This window comes from Stegastes partitus, unplaced genomic scaffold (assembly GCF_000690725.1).
Source record: "Stegastes partitus isolate 25-593 unplaced genomic scaffold, Stegastes_partitus-1.0.2 Scaffold20, whole genome shotgun sequence".
Classification (NCBI taxonomy): domain Eukaryota; kingdom Metazoa; phylum Chordata; class Actinopteri; family Pomacentridae; genus Stegastes; species Stegastes partitus.
Genome location: NW_007577751.1, coordinates 933,824 through 954,969, shown reverse-complemented (window position 1 = coordinate 954,969; position 21,146 = coordinate 933,824). Strand labels below are relative to the sequence as shown.

Here is a 21,146-nt window from a genome sequence, read left to right as displayed (position 1 = left end):
AAAACACGACTATACAAATACCAAATGTTGATGGAGGTGACAGTTACGTCAAAGCACACTTTCTGTGTATCTCTCTGACACCAGCAGCTTTGACAAAATGGTAGTATTTCATGTTATGGGAATGGGAACTGGTTGGCTTGCGTCCACTGTAGTGTCCAAAAAATTAATTGACCTTTTTCACTGAAAACATTTTGACACGTCACAATGGAAAAAGCATAAGTGTAAATAATACAACTTTAAAAACTGGTGTTGTGCAGCCAGTTACACTTCCATGGTTTACTGGGACACTTCAATACAACACTTCAGCCATCGTGAAGGTTATTAGTATCTCGTTATACAGATTTATGACTAATGTACTAATAACACCTGTTTGTCATCTGTTGCTTCATCAGAATCCTGTTTCAAATGCCTCCCTCACTTCTTCAGGTTTAATAGTCTCGCCCTAATCAGGGCCATAATCCATGAGATGAGACTGAATTGCTCATTTGTCACTTGCTCATTGTTGTGTAACCCAACAGTGGCATACAGTTTAGAAAAGCCTTACAGTATTTATAGATCAAAGCCATGAGAACTGATCAGGTGATAATGTGTTTGTTGCATGAGTAACAGGTGTAATGTTTGGTTCCCATGGGGATAGGCGTGAATTGTTTTGAAAGTGTGACAGAAGGTTTCTTCATTCGCAGCGTTTTCCAGGGAAATTATGGTCTTTGTTGGCTTCCAGCGCAGTAAGGGTGGAGATGAGAGCTCCACATCGCAGGTGTGGTGTTCATGTCTGCATGTGTGTTTTGATTTATCTCACAAACTGGTAATTGCTAACTTAACATAACTTTACAATTAAAAAAAAAAGAAAATAAAGAAAAATACCATCATTTTGTTTAAAATGGTTATTAAGGATATGGACGTCACTCAACTTCCAAAAGAATTTCCCCCCCATGGAAGTTTTTCCTTTTTGTTACTTTTCAACATAAAATCATAATCAATTTAAATTGACTTTATTCACAAAAACAACAACAACAACAACAACAACAACAAAATAGACTCTCTTATGTCAAAGAAAAACAGATTTCTACAAATTGTAGAATAAGGAATTTCATTAGTATTCATCCTTTTAAAAGTGAACTACCTTGGTCACCACAGGTACAACCAACTGGTACTAGAAGTCACACAAATACTGGAATTGAGATTACCTGAGTGCAGTGAATGTGTCTCAAGTGATTGTAGTATAAAGACACCATATCTGGAGAGTCCAGTCACTGGTGAATCAGTACTCCTGGTTATAACTACATCATGAAGATGAAGGAACACTACACGCAACAGTGTGAAAAGGTTAATAAAAAGTACAAGTCAGGGGATGTATACAAGAAAAATTCCAAGTCATTAAATATCTCTTGTTGTACAGTTTCATCCATCATTAAGTATTGTAAAGAAATATGGCTCCTGTGTAACTCTACCTAAAGGATGCCATCCTCCAAAACCGTGACCACACAAGAAAGACACTTGTGAAGAAGGCCACCAAGACATGTATGACTCCTCTGAAGGAGTTACATGCTTTAATGGCTGAGATGGGAGGGACTGTGCATACAACAGCTGTTGCCTGGGTTCTTCACCTGTCAAAGCTTTATGGAAATGTGGCAGAGAAATTAATCGTTGAAAAAAAGTTCATACTAAATCTCAACTAGAATTTGCTAGAAGGCAGGTTAGTGACACTTAAATCAACTAGAAAAGGGTTCTTTGATCTAATAAGACTAAAATGTTGCAGTTTGGACATCACACTAAATGCTATGTTTGGCAAATTAAAAAAAACACAGCACATTATCACACCCCTACCATCCCCATGTGATGCATGGTGGAGGCAGCATCATGATGTTGAGATGCTTTTTGGTAGCAGGACCTAGAGGGGCTTGTAAAGGTAGAGGGTAAAATGAAAACAGCAAAATAAGAGGAATTTCTGGGAGACAACCTGATGCAGTCTGCAAAAGAACTGTGACCTGGAAGAAGATTTGTTTTTCCGACAAGACAATGATCCAAAGCATACAGCCAGTTGAGATTCTGTGGCTGGACTTGTAAAGGGAATGTTCACCCACAATCGCTGTGCAACCTGATAGTTTTGCAAAGAAGAACACACTAAACTTGCAGTATCCAGATGTGCAAGGCAGACCTACCCACACAGGCTCAATGTTGTAATTATGGCCAAAGGTGCCATAATTAAATACTGACTTGAAAGGGGGTAGATGGTTGCTGAAAAGTAATGAAATCCAAAAACTTCCAACAGGTGAATACTTTTTTTGTGCCCCAGATACCTTAACTTTTATGAAGTGACTTTTCTGACTATTCGGATACGATAGATCCTAAACTGAGGAAATAGAGGTTGTTTGCAACATCCCAGTCTTGAGTGACAAATACAGAAAGAGGGTGGTTGATATTTAGCCCAGAGACAATTCCTACATAATTTCATTTCTGGAAGTCATTGGACTAAATTGAGAGTTTATAATCTGGCATTGGTCATTTTCTAGCCTCTGCTTATCTGAATAGAACATGAGGAGCAGAATGAGTTTCTGACTTTTAAAAATAGGAGCCACAGCCGCCGGCTTTACATATTTATTTGGTAGCAAAGGTTGGATAACACAGCTGGGAAGCTAAATTATGTATCGACATCTAATGCTGATTCCTTTTCATAGGCCAAGCTCTAGATGAGGAGAGGGCAACAGTGATGGCAGATGTATAACTCTGCAAGTGCCTATTTATCCTGCTGAAGTACGGATAGCCAGAATAAATACATCCTACTTTACATGTGGATAAGAATAGTGTTATGGGTTTGGGATTTGATTGAAAGCACTGCCTACCAATTTGTGATAAATATTCATCCCATGGCCTTTTTTATTCAGTTGTTGTGGAGCCCAGAATTAATCGGAATTTATCTAGTCAGCTCTAAGATGCACTGCAGATTCATGACATTTGGATGTCTCTGTGTGGGGAACCTTCTTCGTAACGGAGGGTTTCGCATTCTGTTGTGACCTGCAGCAAGTCTACACAGATCTTCTCAGAACGAACCTGATGTGGAATTATCCACCAATGAAACATATATTTTATAGTTAGTGAAGCATTTAAAGGATACATTTAGGCTTTCTTACAGTCCTCTAAAATTCTCCGCCCCCTTCTTTTCTGCCATCTCTCAGGTAGGAATTTTCCAGAAGTGTTTCTGCAGAACTGTGGAATGCTGACAGGACGGAGCACGTTTGTGATTCTCGCATGTCTGCAGAACATGCCTGCAAGTGTCTGTGCAAACAAGTTCAGACATTAAAAAAAAAACAACAACCTAGAAATATACATAACTTTCCACAGGCTATATGTTTGGACAAGCAATGAATTTTCAGGAATTCAGATGAATTATTAATGTCATTTTCAAATACATGATGTGAATATAAGGCCTTACTGCAATTTACCAAGAATTGGAATGCGTGCGAATAAACTGAGAAATTACTTTCCAGTGAAACGAAAAGAGATCAGTGTCTTCAAGTCCTTAAAATCCAGTTTCGTAAGACAAGTGAGAGACATGCTTCCTGCCAAGCCACTGTGAGAAGAGGAAAAAGCAGTTATAGACTGAGGTTTTACCTGAGCAGTCAGACAGAGCTCTACATGTGCTTTAGGCTGAGTCACAAATGAATGTTTTGCTTTCACCTCCTCCTCCACTTTCATTCCTCACAAGCCGAAGTATCCTACTGAGGTTACTGCAGGAATTTGACAGAGTGGAGGTTGCCTTTATTTTCTCCTGAACGATGCTGACACAGGGCAACATGAGCTGCAGCTTTGTAAAGCTTCTTGTCCTCTGTGATCAGCTCTGGTTAAGTCACTGGACCTGCCTGCCAGTGAAACCTGATCCAGTTGTGAGATGTTCTTTGAAATGGAAAGGTAATACAGTTTGCCTGCCTCAAGCGTAGATAACAGTTTGGTGCTTCTTGACTCTCTCTATTATGTGGGAGTACTATCAAAATGCATGAGTGCAACACATCTCCATGGAGGTAATGGGATCTGACTCCCTGATAATGATGTACAATTTGAAACCTCATTTTGGTGGCACAGTTAAGCTTTAACACCAGGAATGCCTGACCATTATCCATCTTGATGCGGGGAGAGATTAGGGGAGATCCTCAAATTAAGCAAATGCAACTGCAGTGTCCTTTAATAAGAAAAACACTTAGTGAAGAGTCATCCTGGAGTTATGCAATTTATTCCAATAAATTCCGTTGAAAGAGAACAATAATAATCTCAGCAGCTGAGCTGCACTGATGAGCTCCAGAAAAGATCATTAGGGTTCTTTTATGTTATTGTTTTTGCCTGGCTACCTGAGTGGCAGAAAATGCACTTGTGCGCCATCTACTGAAGCAGAGAGGGAAGTTGCAGTGAACAGAAAATGTAACACTTAACAAGAATCCCAATACATGCAAACAGTAAACCTTTACTTTCTTTTCCTTGATGCTGTACGAAAGAATGTCAGCAAAATGTACTTCAAGTCACTAAAGCAACCGTCATGTGTTATTATTTTAGTAGTACTTATGCTTTAGTCTGTAAGTAAAATTTCACAGTTAGGTAGTTTAGTCTAGAGATTTCTATGCACTCTCTATTGAGTTATGAGATAAATTTCCTCTTGTCTTTGTTGATAACAATGCATTGGATGCGAATATATCATGTTTTTTTGTCATAGCTACAGCTGTCAAGTGACTAAAATACAGTAAAATGTAAAATATTTCTGTCTGAAAGTAGCACAAAATGGAACTATTGCAGTAAAGTACAGTATATGACTGAAGTAAATTTACATTCAATTACTTGATCGGCGGCTGGAATAACAGCTTATCTATAACCTGACAGTCTGTGGAAGCTGTCGCTCTACTCAGTATACTTTTATGTCACTTACTGTCCTGGACCTGTCTGAGGGCTTGCTAGAACCTTCATTTGATTGCAGTTCACAGTGGGTCCACAGTGCGCGCCTGGAGAAATGTGAAATGAGCAGCCTCCTCCGCCGCTGCTTAATGTATTCCAACTACTTCTTCCGTTTTGACATCAAATTTAATTTTGTTCTTTGACTAACCCTAATACACACTTAAAGCAGAATGGGAACGCAGTGTGAGCCCACCCTGTGATTTCACACCAAAGCTTGACAGAGGTTCCTCATTATTGTCACAAGAAAGGGGATATTACATCTTTTTCGTTTCCCGATTCAGTGAAAGTGAGTTGAATAAGCCACCAAGTATTAACCAACCAACAGTCAATATTACCAGCTGAAATATCACCCTCCATATTTGTATTGTAAACTTTAATAGATAGAGGCATCACAATGCTGCACAATATTCAGAAATGTTTTTGAAAAGACGATTTTGCCACTGTGCTATTATTAAATTGACTATTATCGTCTGTTATTGTTATTTAGAGCGAGAGGTCTGCTGAAAACTATACTGTGTACTGTAGCTGAATGCTGTAGCCTGTTTTCAAATGTTTTTTTTTCTTTTCTTCTTCTTCTTCTTTTGGAACGCAGATATGGATTTTTGGAGAAATGTGCAGAAACTAGATTTTTACAACTTTTGAAAGTTACAAATGGTTTGTGCAGTCTCTTTTCTCCATCTGAGAGTGGGCGAGTCATGCAGAGGTATTTTCTCCAGCCGGGGGAGACACATAAAAAAGAATGTTGGCAATATTATTTCTGAAACTGAGTTGACGTTATTGCAGTTTTATGTGTCATGGGAAATCATTGTGTCCTGGGCTGCAGCAAATGATTATTGAGAGCTAATAGTGTGCGATGTTTAATATAAGGGAAAGAACAGACAAAATCACTCATAGCACCTCGGGGAATAAATTAAAGGTGAGGGAGAGTGAGGGTATGAGGCATCTCTGCCGAAACAGAACCTTTATTACCACCTGCCTGGCTTTGTGTTGTGTCATTACCAGGACACAACAAATTTCATACTGTACAGCTGGTTGAGGACTCTATTCCCAGACTCTGCTGGAATGAGCATCGTGTGTGGACTGCAGTATTTACTGAAGCCAATACATCCAGCAAATATTGACTTGTGAAATGTAGTGGCAAGCCATAGTGCCTGCAAACTCCTGAGGCAATCCGCAGCATTACCTCATTTCTTTTGCCATATGTTTGACTTAACAAGTCCACTGTCCTTCCATTATACACCTGATGTTCTCAAGTGTATGAAGCTAAACAAGGATAAATTTGCTGTCTGCAAACTAGATCATACATAATTTACTTCTTTAACTCGTGTGGCCCAGTGGTCTGTGGTGTCAGGTCATAGAGTCTCCTACAACCTGGTCCCCAGGCAGGCAGAAGCAGATTTCTCTCTCATTGACCTTCTGTAGGAGAGACTATTGCCTGTGTGTTGTGGAGAAAAGCAGCGTGGTCTCAGGAGGCCTACCATGCGCCTGGGTGTGCTTATCAGCCAGAGGAGGAGTGAAGCTATTTTCCCATATCCTTCAACGAAGGGCACCTGGAGAGGCTTGTGCACAGGTAGGACTAACTACAGAGTACATGTGGCTACCAGATTACAGACAGTAGGAATAAATTAAAATAAATTCGTATGCAAAATGATCAAGAAACAGAATAATTTATCATATTTTAACATGCAGAATAATTAAATTAGTTCTGTAATCAACTCAAATGCTGAACCATAGCCAAGGTTGGCTCAGGATTTCTTTGTTTTAATTACAAGCTGAACATGCCAGTAAGAAAAAGCAGATGATTCTGCACTTTGCTGCTCAGGTGCAAACACGAGTCTTGTTGTGTAAAATGGACAACAGGTACAATGTCAGATCAGTGTACAATTCTACTACCTGCTTCTCACCCTGTCGTGACCTCTGTGCAGCTTCTGATTCATGATTGTTGTACCTAAGAAAATATCTTTTCGTAATGCTTTAATGTATCTTCATCATAAAATACATATTTGCAGAACAACGGATGTGTCCGACACATGTAACTCTGGATTTTGGCAGACAAATTATAAAAAGATGCAAACTCTGTCAGTGTGTCACTCTCATTTGAAAAGGATTTCAAATTTTTAACATTCTCAGACAAATTAAACATCCCGTATGCTGTCATAATTTTTCAGACATTACACTCTGCCAGTCATTACTGTTGGTTGAACTAATGTGATGCTTCTTCTTGATAAACTGTCTCAGACATTTTTACAGCTAAATGCAGGGAATATGCATTGAATGAATGTAGGGACCTAGCCAGCACTTGAGCAGGGTAGATAAAAGATATGGTACAATGCAGCATTTTAAACAGTGAAGACGGCTGACTGTGAAATGATTCCATAAATTTAGAATAACAACTGACAATTTAATTAAAGAAGAATGGCAGCATTTTTGAATATTCTGCATTGTAATTGAACTGTCTTTTTAGTGGTGTTTAAATATGGTGACATATGGTGACTCGAGAATGACTTGATGGCCTCTTGCGGTCAAGCGAAACCTGAGTGGTAGCACACTTGAGGAATTGAAAAAGCTATATTTAGTTTGATAACAAAAATACAAAATAGTCTTCAAAGTCTATCAGGTAGGAGTAGTCCAAACTGTTTCTTATAAATCATTTTAGCAAATTTACTTGCTTAATTTAATTATTTATTCTAATCTATTAATTAGATCTATCACTTAAACTTCTATGCATCATATTATGTTTATGGATTATTATTGTATTTACAGCAGGTAAAAACTGTGTGCTTATAGAAGCAATTATTATCAACAAGTCAGTTAGTTTAGCTACTGGAAAGCTTTGTGGCAAGCACTAAAGAAACTCCCAATTTGGATTAAATAAAGCATCTATCTGTGTAAAAACGATTGGAAATCTGATCTGGTGGAAGGACTAATTTGTATAGCACCTTTTAACAACAAGGCAATAGAGCCTTGACAAAGATAGCTTTTACATTATATATTACAAAAAGGCTGTAGGTCAACATATTAAAGAAACACATAATGTAATTTTAGAAAAGAACTAAAACGGTATAAAACTGAATAAAAAGGAGAATACATCTTACAGTATAGCGCAAGATCTAAATCAATAGTCCCGAATTAAACTTAAACTGAGTCTTGAGCAACAATTAAATAAAAAAAATAGAATCAGAGGACACTTCAAGTTTTTCGTGAGTTTGTGTTGCATAAAAACTTAACGCTGCTCCTTCATGTTCAGACTCTGGGGAAATCAAACAGACCTATCCCAGATGTCCTGAGACATCTGGACGATTCATGAGGGAGCAGCAGATCAGAAATGAATGGCTCCTGAATTTTTCAGCGCTTTATTTCACAGGAGCATTTAAAAATCAATTCTCTGACATACGGAAAGTCAGTGTAAAGATGTGAGAAGTGGAGTGATGTAATCTGCTTCCAAATAATTAGTGTGGCCTCCTGCAGCAGTGTAAGAAATCACTTTATAATGTCTATGTCTCTCTCTCTGGCTCTTGCAGTAGTCAAGCCTACTGAAGATAATCGTACGGTCAATTCCCGCTAAGACATAAGCCCTTTAACTCTTAATATATATTTAAGGTAGTGGTAATTTTGTAACCAAGGTACACCAAGATATTTAATTTGCGGTTTTGAACATTAGTGATTGAAGCTGAACACATTTAATTGTTCCACTATGGGTTCAAAAGCAATAATTTCACTCTTATTACTGTTTAACTGGAGGACATTTTGCCACATCCAGTGACTGCTTTGTTTAAATCACCTGTTCAATGCTTAAATCGGGCGGCTGTGGCTCAGGTGGTAGAGCGAGCTGGTCGATAATCGGAAGGTCGGCAGTTCGATTCCGCTCTGTAACCTGTTTCATGGTTGCTGTGTCCTTGGGCAAGACACTTCACTCACCTTGCCTGGTGTGAATGCGTATGAATAGATTGTTTAAGGTGGTGGTCGGAGGGGCCGTAGGCGCAGAATGGCAGCCACGCCTCTGTCAGTCTGCCCCAGGACAGTTGTGGCTACAATCGTAGCTACCACCATTGGAATGAATGTGTGTGAATGAATAATTGACAGTGTCCTCTTTGAGTGTCTCGAAAAGCGCTATATAAATCTGATCAATTATTATTATTATTAGTATTATTATTAATAAATGAGACCATCTAGTGATGTTGTTGTCTGCACAATTATATCATGATATTTAGTTGTTTTCTATCAATGTTCAGTGGAAGCATGTAGATACTGAACACAATAGGCCCAAGAAAGGAGCCTTGGAGAACTTCATGTGTTTAGTTTATTGTTTTCAGTCAGTTCAGTGGTTTCTGTCCATCAAACAGGATTTAAACCAGTTAGCAGAGCTCCAAAAAGTGCTTCTTAGTTTTCCAGTGTCTGTCAGAGTGAGACTTTCTCACTATCTGTGTTTAAGTAGGTGTCATTCAAGACCTTAACAAGGGCGGTGGTTGAAATCTTGCCTGGAAAACATCAAACTTCATTGCTCGTAAATTGCTCAAAAATGCTTACGATAGCTTTCTGCAGTGACATTTGGCCCACCACAGGCCCTGCCCCCTGCATCATCTCACAGTGCTGGAGGTCTCAGCAGAGTGGCAGCGGAGCGACTGGTGATTAAGTTGGAAGGTCAGGTGGAATTGATTCTTTTCCCAGCGGTACTTCCTTGCAGCACTTAGACTGGAGGCGAGAGCCAATTTGTTTTGGGAGCATAGGATTATTTTGGAGACTATCCTTATTCCCTTCATTTCCCTCCTCTCTCTGGGGGTTTTCATGTGCTCTTCCTGACCCCGTGGCTCTGCCCTAGTGGACAGTTTCAGCTGCTGGCTGGAAGTCAGGCAGACAGTGGTCAGACGTCGGGAGAACAAGGCGAGCCCCACAGAGATTGGCTTATTTAGCTCAATTACTTCATGAGATGGCATACTCTAACCCGGAATGGTCTCTTCTAATGAATCATTAGTGCATTAATCACCCATTTAGATAGTGGCTGCTACAAACAAAAATCATTTGCCCTTGGTGTGTTAGGCTTTTCCAGGCTGTGTTGAACAAACCAGTTCTCAGCTTCTGAATAAACTGAATCACGTAGTGGAGCAACAACATGTGTTTAATATGGAACAACATAATTGTTGAATAATTTGTCACGCAAAGTTCTATTCTTTGGCTGTTTTTTATATCACAATGTGTGGTCTGTATGGCAATTTGTGGGGGAAATAAAGGTGGGCGTCGTGTGTTTCATGTCATGCACACAATATCGTGAGCTTCAATCTGACAACTTGTTCTCTTGTCTTAATGCTTCATCAGGCATTGACAGAAAGCTGTAATTGTGGACCGAGCTTCTTGTTTTGATAGAACTGACTGACACAAAGCTGACAGCACAAACAGCTGCCATCAATTATGAAGCCACTGACATTGTCTGCGTGTTTATTAGGCTGAGCTGATTTCAAAGACACCTGAAGTGTATCAGACAAAGCCACAAAAAAAGAGGCATCTTTAACATTGATGCGCAAGAAATAAAGTCACTCCGGCTTAAGTAAAATGGTATATGACAATAGAAAACTTTCTATACTACATGCATGTTGTATCCCCTCAAAGTCTGCAGTTTAGTGTAGAAAAAATCCATACATGCATTGCTTTTTGTGTGTATCCACCCATTTTTTATTTTTTTTTGTCTTTTACAACCCTGAGTGTCGCCTGATGTGAATATGAGAGGCCTACTTGGTCCATACATGTTTCTTTCTCTCTTTCAAACAGTTAATCCTTTCCTCTCCCTGCAGATTGCTGTGCCATAGCTGCACCTCAGCTGGCGATTTCCCCCCATCGAGAGCGGTGGATGGAGGCACTCTGACTGTGTAAAACGTGCTGCTGCTATGCGCCTCTCCACACATCCCATGGGAAATGCAGACGGTGAACTCTCCCTCACCTTGCTTGGTTACATCCACGGAATATAGGAAATGGGGGTGGTGGTGTGGTGGAGTTTGGGTTGTTGGGTGCAGGGTTGGCGGAGCAACAAATGCAGTCATGACGTAGGTACCGGCTGTCTGGAATGGTAATGCTATTATTATGATTTTGAGGGAATGTCTTCATAAATGTCTGCTCTCTGGGGGAGGCAGGGAGGAGGCGTGGGGGCCCTTGCGTGGATGGGCTCTTTTCACCATGAATAAATTCATGTCCACTCCTGCGTGCCGCTGCAGCCCCTGTTTGCTCATTTCGTATGCAGCTGGTTCTGTGGCCCGTCCCAAGAGATGAAAGTTTGTAAACATGAATAATAATTAGGAACAGGTCGACAGGCAGGTAATCTGCATGTGGGTTCCAGAGGCGTACTTGCCCAGTGTGCAGCCAGTTGGGTGGCCTTTCATTAGCATTTTGTTTGCACAGAGATGCAGGTAACGTTTGATCTCTTATCAAGGCAAACAGAGAAGATGTAATTTCTAATTGGTTTTAAAAGAGATTAGACCTTATATAAAGAAGGGAATGACTGGCAAATAGATTCCATGACTTCTGGGCATCCTTGATTTTTGACTAAACATTTGTGTTCGACAGCGCACATATCACTCAACAAACTGCACCCACACAAGTTTTGGGCCTATTTGAGTTTAAATAGGAGACAAACATGAGTCTGTCTTATCAGTAGGATGCATATACACAGCAAGTTTATGCAGCATAGTTTGTGCAGTAACATTCTGTTTACCAAACAACATAGATGTCTCATTTGGTTATATTTCTCAAATGTTCTCTGGCTTCGGTGGTGTGAGTTGTTGTGAATTGCGTAAGAGTAAGACTGGCACATGGGGCAGGCTGGTGAACATCTGGGGGGGTTGCCAAAATTGGAACTCATGGGTTTTATAGGTTTGATAGAGAGCCTCTGGTGGCACCAGGTTTCTGACTTGTTAATATAATGACAGGATGCTAATGATTAATTAAGAGGCTGATTTTCATTATTACTGTGGCAAGAGAGAGGTTTGATCTTGAAGTGACTTTGGAGCAGGGAGAGAAATTGAAGCTTTTGCTATTCTGCAGCCATACCTTCTCCTGGCACTAACAAGCCCCTGACAGCAAACAAATCTTTGACAAGTCCCCCTCATTGCCCAGCCCCCTTTTATAGATAGTCTTAAGACTTTAATCCGGATCCAGTGACAGACTCATCCTCAGTCAATAGGGTAAAGAGAAGCTCATACGAGGGATGTGTGCACTTGTCCAAAGGCTGGTTCAAAGCGCACATGCTCCGAATCTTAAACTGGAGCTCACCTCAAATGAAGGGTATTGAAGGGGGGATTGACATATGTTTTGTGAATAAGCCCATACTTCTTCTTTCAATTCCGTGCTGTTTCATCCAGCTGAAATCCAGACTTTGAAAACGATAAGCTAAGCAACTTAGTCTCAACATCATATCTCAATAAGCTGAAAAGGATGCTTTCGATTTCACAATCACGCAACAGTCCCAGTACGGGAAAAGTTCACTACTGCACTGATTTAAGTTGCTGCCTTCAACTTTGTTCATTCCAACCTTGTAACTCCTTGCCGTGTAAGTATTCTGATCTTTAGAAATATACATTGCCTTGCGTATGTCCCCTGTGTTTTATGCGTGTGGTATCTCTTTCCTGTCAGCAGTGATCCATGCACAGTCACATTTCAGAGCTTTAAGCAGGAGTGTGTGAGAGGATCTGCTGGTTATAGCTATGTGCCCTGCAGGTCCCAATCTGTCTTTGTTAGGCCTGCTGCGTGTCCTATCGCACCTGCCTTAGCTAAGACTGATCACCACCATCTTCACCAGCATGTGCAGCCACAGCTAATATAACAATTCGTGTGCACTTTAGAATAGTCACAAGTGGCACATGAACTCATTCCCTTGTGTATAGTGACACCCCCTACACCTCAAAAATATGCAGAAATTGAAGTAATGAAGCAGATTTGAGATGTTTTATAATATAATCTGTGTTGAATAAAAAGATATTTAAGTTAAGTAGACTGTGTACACCTATTGACTTGTTTACTTCCATTAGTCTGACTCATTGGATGTAGACTGTGGGTATGAGCCTGCTATTGGCTTCTTGTTTCAGGCAGCTTTGTCTGTCCCTTCTGGTATCTGTAGGTTACTGTTTTCACAACCCTCTTCACTATGGGAAACAACAACATTTTGGATTGTGTAATGAATTATCCATTTTAATGACAGTGGTCATCTCCCTGCATGCGAATGTTCCACACCAAAATTTGATGAATTCTTCCTATTCTCATGCTCCAACTCTCCAACAAGTTTCATGAACTTTCACTTGGTAGTTGTTGCATAATCTTGCAGACAGATCACACACAGTGGATAACAGAAGTGAGAACCCCTGTGCAACATCACTTAAATGTCAGCTGATTCAAAAGAGCATCTCCTAACAGCATTTGTATCACTTCTAAATTAAACATTAAGGTGCTTTTCTTACATAAAATTAAAAAAAAACATTAACAGTTCAGACAGGAAACTGTTAGATTTAGCCATTTATTTTGGAATGACATGCATTTTGTGTTTGACTCTGCTCGAGTGATGCTCTGGAACAATCTGAGCAAGCATGACACAGACGGTCCCTGAGATCACAAACCCAAACAGAGGCTGCGATTTACAATGTTCAGTGAACACAGTATGAACACAAAACAGACAGACCAACTTAAGTGGTGCTCATTTTACAAAATCCAGGTTACATGGTTTTATGGTACAATTATGAACCATCGACATTGTACAGTCCCACAAAATATGATAAACAACCAGAGTTATGATACTGAACCTTTGAAAAGAAGGAAATTGGGGATGAGGAGGAGATTTGTGGATCTGTAGAGGCTGGTGTAGCAGCAATGTGGTGAGCGTGGAGCGGGCAGAATACATGATCGCTGCATCGGTTATAAAGCAGCTAGGTGGGTGGGTGGGCTGGACTTAAGTAGTGAATGATTGGACAGAAAAGAGCCTTGTAACGCATTGACTCCGAGCCTATGTGAGAGGTCAAGAATGATGCATTTCCTTTGAATTGATGCAAACGTGCACAACCTTCACATCTGGATGCAGGGGATCAGCAGCATGCTGCATGCACACAGATGAGCATCTGGCAAGGCACCATTATAGTGACTTAATACAAAGGAAATATACTTTGCGAAATGTGAGACTATGAGTGGCGTCAAGCATGACGCACATCCTTTGAGTCTGTGCAAGCATGCACGACTTTCGTGAACGGCCATTAAACAGTGCCCCAGTTATATGTAGTTATGGCAGATTATGTACAATATGATCTATTCGTGGTCTTTGAGCAATAGTTGATGGCATTCAGGAAGACAAAATGTTCATACATTGCGGGGGATTTGTGGAAAGAATAGGCTGTGTAGCTTAGGAGAGAGACCACGGTCTTAAAATGGGAGGTATGGGTGAGCAAACCAAGGCCTGGGCATGGCCTTCCCAGAGTCCCAGAATTGAACAGAGACTTATCTCCGATTGGTTAACCATTCCCAGCAATAAATCCTAGAAGAGAAGGAAGCGAAAGCATATGCGTGCTGGCAATGAAGATCGGAGCACCTTCATAATATTAATCAACATTAAATGCCTAAGGTTGATGGATTGCTTATGGTTATCTAATGAGGAGACAGATACAGTGAGGTCATGCAAGGAATAGGATTTCTCAGTGCGTGAAAGAAACTTACCACAACTAAGACACACCCTAAGCCGCAAGAAGGACCGTTCCAAGATGGTATTTACATGTAGACTAAACACCCAGACTGGAAGTGAGAACTGACTTTGCATCGAGAAAGTGTAATATCAAGATGTTTATCGTTGACTTCTGGATGAACGTCTTTGGTCCACTGAAGTGGAGGTAACAATATCATTTCTCAAGAAAGCTGGAAACTGCAGGGTCTAAATGTCTTCATTGAAACTGGACTTCAGAAATTAGGTTAATGAACCTGAGAAGGGAAGGAGGTGAACAAGTATTGAACCAGATTATGTTTGGACTCAATTTGATTGGTCAAATGTTGACAAGGCAAGCTGCAGGGACAAATGAAGCACAGATATGACTGAGGAGTGCCCTCAACGTTGACTGATGCTTCGTTGTTGCAAAACATGATGTTTCCTCTACCATTTATCTTCCGACAGAAATTGTTGCCAACATTAAGGGTAATAGATCGTTGCAGAGTGGTAGGCCAATAGCTAGCAATACGAAGATGGAAGTCCCTTGGCCATATATCTGCAAAACGTTAGTTATTAAAGAAGACCCCCAAAACCTGCAAAAACAGCGTTGTCAGATTGGAACACTGAGTTGACCATTGATTCTAGTGTGTTATTATAAAAGACGGTTTTAGTGCCTGTATAATGGTGACCCACTGTGAATTTGTTCGCGAGTCTTCATGTCAAGATGACGAGCAACTTATCCATGATTCAGAAAGGTTGAGAAGTCTGAACGCAAAAGAACTGCCTGACAAATGATTAACATTAGACGGTTAAGGTGCCCTAGTGAAGACCATATCACTGTAGATAGCATCTGCAAAACTCTCTCAATAGATCTAACTTTTCCTGGGGCAGGTACTCATTTGCTGTATCTACAGATAAAGTCAAGTCGCAGGTAATATAACTCATTTAAAACAAGAGCTGTTGTGGCAAAGTGATCTTCAGTAAGGAAATATGACTGAAAGTACAAACTACCTTACAAACACAATTGATTTTGCATCCCTATAGATTTTTTATCATTTGAATTTTCTGTTGTAAATAGTAATAATACTTGGAAATGCTGATACTCTATGGTATTGTTAATAATTATGGTCATAATCCCACCTAGTTAATGCAATGCTTGAGATGCCAAGGTATTACAAAATGTGGAAATTAGCTCTATTTTACATACAGAAATTTATCTGAATTTAACGTTTAATATTTTAATTTAATATAACATATATATATAAATGTCAATGCAGTATTCTTTATGTTATGATCTTTAGCTATCATAACAAATAATTATACAGTTAGCGGCTTGTTGATGATTATGCAGAGACCAGCCAGTGGGGTTTTTTTCTCCGTCACTACACAACCAAAGTCTGACTGCAAACAAAATGTGGTTTATGTTTTCACTAAATTCCAGACAGATGCCACTCAGAGTGTGTGAAAGCCTTAAAAAGAAGAATCTATAATGTCTACTTTCCAAAACTGAGCATCTGTCCCGTCCATCTATTTTCTGTACACTGCTTTATCCTCTGTAGTGTTGCGGGATGGCTGGAGTCCATCTAACTGACTTTGGGTGAAGGAAAAGTTTACCTGGACAGGTAACCAGTCCATCACAGGGCCTACATGGATACAGGCAATAAGGTGCAGTCACATTCACACCTGCAGATGATGCTGACTCACCAATTAATCTCAGCACGTCTTTGGACTGTAGGAGGAACCCAAAGCACTCTGTATAGTCCATGCAGGCACAGGGAGAACATATGAACTCCACATAGAAAGGCCCAAGTACCTTTGAGCTGTGAGGCGACAGTGGTACCCCTGCACCACTGTTCCACCTGTACCTGCTATTCTAATAAGCAAGAAGCATGATCTACAGTTGACAAAGAAAGATGGCACAGAGCGGGGCGCCAGACTACCTTTTTCATTAGCAGCACTTCTACCGTATCACAGCCAAAACAATTCACTTGCGGAAAATCTGCTTATCAATGCACATTAAATATATTGATGTTCCCTGAACGTCTCGCTGTGAAGGCTAGCTGCTGTTTGGTGGGTACGGTGTGCTCAGAAGGGTGTGTGACCAAAATTCCTGTGAACAGAGTGAAATTATGCATTATTATGCCAAAATGACCAAGAAACGTGTCTTTCTCCACCAGCTGCCTTCATCTTTGAAACACACCGCAGTTAAAGAACTTGGAACTAACAGAGCCACTGAATTTTGAAAGTACTACTTTTCGCCAATATAGCAAATGCAGTAGCTGCTTATGCCAGCTAGATCGACAGCAACACAGCTTCATGATTTACTTGCACAAATGCGACCACTTTAAATTTTTTACTCTCTTGCTCTCAAAGATGTGGTCACAGTCTGGAGCCCTGGGTGGGACTGTATATGCATAAAGCCTCTTGGTCATGAGAAGCTGATGAGCCGGTGATCAACTTTATTGTGCCAGACTACCTTTAGTTTTATCTAAAAGCTTCGAAAGCTACCTTAAACACAGTCATAATATTTTATAGCCTTAAATCAGTCCTTGGGAATAACAGATATTTCAACACAGCCATCAAGACCTTTTCTCTACAGCTTGATTCAGATGAACTGAACAGAATTTAACTAGGCTGGTATCATTACCTGCCAGTATGTTGCTCCAGCGGTGAGCCTGGAGAAGAAGGGCCACACCAGCAGGGGGCGCTGAAGCTGAAGGAGTCACGGTGCTCTGGCGATGACGTTAATCTGATGGGCGGAGACATAGGATTTGAACCTGGAAGTATTACGGCAGGTAAGGTGCTGAGGAATCCAGGAGCATCATTTATCATCAGTGTGTATGCACAGATATGTGCGTAGAGCGTGCGTACGAACATTCTTCTACAAAATATGGTATTTATCAACTTTTATTTGTACTTAGGAATGTGCGTAAATATACGCACAACTCTGACCATGCGTACGCACATAATCTAGCGGTAGAAAAGTGAAACTACAACAGAAAACATTCAGGGATTTTCACCACCGGCACATTCCAGCGTGAGGTTGGAGACATATGTGGCATTTCTCAGCCATCACTGAACAGGATCAAGCCGGCAGTGTTGGATGCCATAACTCCCCTGGCCCAGGCCTACATCCAGTTTCCTAACAGCCATCACTGATGAGCCCAAATCAAATGGCGACTTAACGCCATTGCTGGATTCCCAAACATAAGTGGAGCCATAGACTGCACCCACATAGCAATCAAAGCAGCATCACAAAATGAGCTTAATTTTGAAAATAGATAAGGGTTTCATTCAGTCAACATACTGATAATTTGCAATGCGAATTTGCCGCTATCCAACGTTGTTGCCCGGTGGCTTGGAGGAACGCACGACTCATTTATTGAGCAGAACAGTTCTGTGGGTCTCCAAGTAGGAGCTGCTGAAGACAACTGGCTTATTGGTGACTGTCACAGAGTGTGAGATGTTTTAGCTGGACTTAGTTTGGTTATAAAAACATCTCGTCTGTCGTGATCAGGGTTATCTACTGGGTGAAAGTTCGGTATTAATTCGTCCTCCTCCAGTTGCAGTTATTTCTCTTTCATGGACTGTGATGTGTTTTTTGGCACTGAGCTTAACGTCAAACCACCAATTTTGCCGGCAATCTCCTCTGACCCAACAGAAATAACTGTGGTGGTTACCTTGTCCTCATGCAGCATTTTTTCTTTCGCTGTTTATCCCAACATTTCACGCACCAAACAGTATTTTCTGGTTTGCTTCAACATCGCTGACAGTTACCTTGATTTCAGTTTCAGAAAAGTTCCTTTTTACGGTTCCTCTCGTACTGGGCAGGATTACTATTGCAACAGCACATCATCAGTAAGTTAAAACTAACCTGTCTCACGACGGTCTAAACCCAGCTCACGTTCCCTATTAGTGGGTGAACAATCCAACGCTTGGTGAATTTTGCTTCAACCTCGCTGACAATTATCTTGATTTCAATTTCAGAAAAGTTCCTTTTTTCACCCTTTTTGCCACGATGATGACGACAGGTGAGGAAAAAAATAAGTCTTCACTTGCTTATAAAGAGGTGTGTTGTTGCCGCATATGGTGACGTGGAAGCGTTTCTGAAGGTAACATGCACGAGCAGGGAGGTTAAGAACAAGGAGGATTTATCAACACTGATGTGCGTATGACCCCCGTACGCACGTTTGATAAATACAGATTTTTTTGTACTTACGCACACTCTAAATTTCGTGTGTATGACAGAATTTAGAACCTTTTCTACGCACTGATGATAAATGAGGCCCCCGGATTTCGCTGCTTAGACTGAAGGAAGGATTCAAGTCAGATGACATACTTGGTTAGGTCATGGTGTTCACTTTTTTCTACTTTAAACATTTTTGTGTGATTTTTGGAAGCATGCTTCCAAGCATTTATGGTGCCATCTATAAATGTCCCGTCCGCACCACCTTTTGCACTCATGCTGTCCCATATCATCCCACTCCCACCTCTGTGCTTGTCAGGACGATGCATTCACTGTGGTTGCCCTGGCCAGGTTTACACCAAACATGCTGGACCCCATCTGAGCCAAATAAATATGCCTTGATCTCATCTGAACAAATAATGTGCTCCCAAAATCATAATCAAGCTTATATGTTGACGTTGACTCTGATTTCAATTGATAACCCCTGTACCGGGTCGGAAAAACCTGCCTGTTTTTCAGAGCTAGATTAGGAGGACGTCCACTGTGGCTCTGATTCGTGGCACTATGGTTCATTTAAACCTACTGGTTTCTGCTACAGCTGTGTTCTGACTAATTTGCTGAATACTTTTTCAATCTTTGTAAAGTGAAACAACTGAATCTTTCAATTCTTTTCTTTTAACCATGCTAATGCAATTAGGCTAATTTTGGATTGACATTTGACATTTAGGTGATACTGCACAGGGTTTACTCACGTCTGCTGTGTACCATACCTCTACCTCAGCTCTCGCCGTGGTGAAGGAATGAAACAATCATCCTGCCAATATAAATGTTAGCTTTTAAACAACAGCCAGGACAAAGAGTCTTACCTTAATCACATGCTTGAGGCATTAAGACAATCTCTCTAAAACCAAAAACTTTAATTAAAACTCTGGAAGTTTTCACATAGCAACAGTGATATGCTGTGTTGTTAATACTGTCGTTCTGAAAAAAAAGCTGTGCATTGAATTAATCTATTACATCTGGATGAATCATATGACACGTGACCCTCATTGTTTAAACATAAAGCACCTCCTTATTGACTTGTTGTTAACTTTATCAGGATGTCAATAGTCATTATCGCTTAGCTTGTCTTGATTATCCTCTGAGCTGTAAAATCAATTAGACATAATCTAATCCCATTCTGCAGGTCAAAAGTTCAAAGTGTATGATGATTCACTGTATGATGTCAACCTTCTAATAAATACACCATCTCATACATTTCTTCCCGTTCAAAGAGCTGCAGATATTATTACACTTTCTGAGCACCTCAAGGAAAAACCTAATTTGCTAAATAATGGCATCGTTTCACCCGTTTCTCAGTGGGAGAGTACAGGTCACACAATACTAATCACAAGGCTAATAACGTTGGATACAGTTGTACGTGGGAGCTACATGGAATGGCAATGACCATTACAGATGAGCAGGTATAACCAATGCAAAGTATTCAGTGCAGAGCGTCCAGGTTAAAGGTGGACGACGTGCCCTAGCTTGCTTTAGCGGCTCACCTGGGATAATTGTGAATTTCCATATCCAAGGACAGACTTTCCCCACTGTTTCACACACTCCACATCCTCGGCTCGTACACCACCGTACCAAGGGAAACATCTTCAGGTTATCAGTCTCTAAGCTCTGTGAATGACTCCATCTTTCCTTGCCTGATTACATGATCAAATACAAGAAAGGCAAAAAAAGAAAAAAACAGTGTACAGCAACAGAACACTGAAGTAGTAATAATCCCCTTATTTCCCCCCAGCAAATCCAATTTTAACAGCATATTGTGTCTGGATAGGTGTTCATCCTTGACTGAATTTGATGGAAACCTGCAATAATATGTGGGCATGCATGCCTGAGATAATGCAAAGTGACATTGCGATGAGTGGCTTTGTTTTCCACGTTTCTCTCCTGATATAATTTAATGACCCATTGCAGAGTTAGAAATCAATGTGTTTAAGAAAGAAAAAAAAACCCAACAACAACAACACAGAGTCTAACAGGTTGTGATAATTATGTGGACAAATCTGTAAATCAATAACACACTGAGTTCATCTGACATTAAAAAGCACAAGGTCAAAACAAATGCATGTCGGCTATTTGAATAATCAACAGACTGTAGCTTTCATGGGGGGCGAAAAGCTGTAGGTTATTGAGGAATTGTCCCCGCTGCCGCCCTGGCCTAAGACCTCCACGTCTCTGGATCAGAGTACACTAATTTGATTTCACGGCATGCCGTTGAAGATGCATTAATCTTTCCCAGACCATCGCATGCCCCTGAGCAGCTGGAGAAAGAGGGAGAGTGAGACACAGAGAGGGAAGTGGGGTCGC

General features: G+C 40.6%; 1 long non-coding RNA gene across 1 annotated transcript; it reads right to left on the bottom strand.

Annotated features, from left to right (window-relative positions):
* Positions 1-13,453: 13,453 nt before the first annotated feature.
* On the bottom strand, positions 13,454-18,495 carry LOC103365843 (uncharacterized). The gene is made up of 3 exons (XR_520640.1): positions 18,410-18,495; positions 15,381-15,383; positions 13,454-13,466 (listed from the first exon to the last, which is right to left on the bottom strand). It is a non-coding gene; the product is annotated as an uncharacterized LOC103365843 (long non-coding RNA).
* Between the last annotated feature and the right edge of the window lie 2,651 nt (positions 18,496-21,146).